The 1,046-nt window shown below is 42.1% G+C and overlaps 1 non-coding gene across 1 annotated transcript; it reads left to right on the forward strand.

The window, feature by feature from the left end:
- The first annotated feature begins 876 nt into the window (after positions 1-876).
- LOC127747840 (small nucleolar RNA R71) lies at positions 877-984 on the forward strand. Its single transcript, XR_008009787.1, has one exon. It is a non-coding gene; the product is annotated as a small nucleolar RNA R71 (small nucleolar RNA).
- Positions 985-1,046: the final 62 nt, after the last annotated feature.

Here is a 1,046-nt window from a genome sequence, read left to right on the forward strand (position 1 = left end):
TTGAGCCTCAGATTCCCATGATTCCTCATTGGGGAACTCATTGGAGGCCAGTGGACGTCCAGTGAGGCCTTCCTCAGTGGCGTTCACTGCCTCTTCTTCCTCCCAAAATTCGGCCATGTTGATGGCCTTGCACTCTCCTTTTGGATTTTCTTCTGTATTGCTTGGGAGAGTACTAGGAGGGAGTTCAGTAATTTTCTTGCTCAGCTGACCCACTTGTCCTTCCAAGTGTCTAATGGAAGACCTAGTTTCAGTCATGAAACTTTGAGTGGTTTTGATTAGATCAGAGACCATGGTTGCTAAGTCAGAGTTATTCTGCTTAGAACTTTCTGTCTGTTGCTGAGAAGATGATGGAAAAGGTTTGCTATTGCTAAACCTATTTCTTCCACCATTATTGTTATTGAAACCTTGTTGAGGTCTCTGTTGATCCTTCCATGAAAGATTTGGATGATTCCTCCATGAAGGATTGTAGGTGTTTCCATAGGGTTCTCCCATGTAATTCACCTCTTCCATTGAAGGGTTCTCAGGATCATAAGCTTCTTCCTCAGATGAAGCTTCCTCAGTACTGCTTGGTGCATTTTGCATTCCAGACAGACTTTGAGAAATCATATTGACTTGTTGGGTCAATATTTTGTTTTGTGCCAATATGGCATTCAGAGTGTCAATCTCAAGAACTCCTTTCTTCTGACTAGTCCCATTGTTCACAGGATTTCTTTCAGAAGTGTACATGAATTGGTTATTTGCAACCATTTCAATTAGCTCTTGAGCTTCTGTAGGCGTCTTCTTCAGATGAAGAGAGCCTCCAGCAGAGCTATCCAAGGACATCTTGGATAGTTCAGAGAGACCATCATAGAAAATTCCTATGATGCTCCATTCAGAAAGCATGTCATAAGGACACTTTCTGATTAATTGTTTGCATCTTTCCCAAGCTTCATAGAGGGATTCTCCATCCTTCTGTCTGAAGGTTTGGACTTCCACTCTAAGCTTACTCAATTTTTGAGGTGGAAAGAACTTTCCCAAGAAGGCATTGACTAGCTTTTCCCAAAAGT

The sequence above is a fragment of the Arachis duranensis genome, chromosome 5, assembly GCF_000817695.3.
Source record: "Arachis duranensis cultivar V14167 chromosome 5, aradu.V14167.gnm2.J7QH, whole genome shotgun sequence".
In the NCBI taxonomy this organism is placed as follows: domain Eukaryota; kingdom Viridiplantae; phylum Streptophyta; class Magnoliopsida; order Fabales; family Fabaceae; genus Arachis; species Arachis duranensis.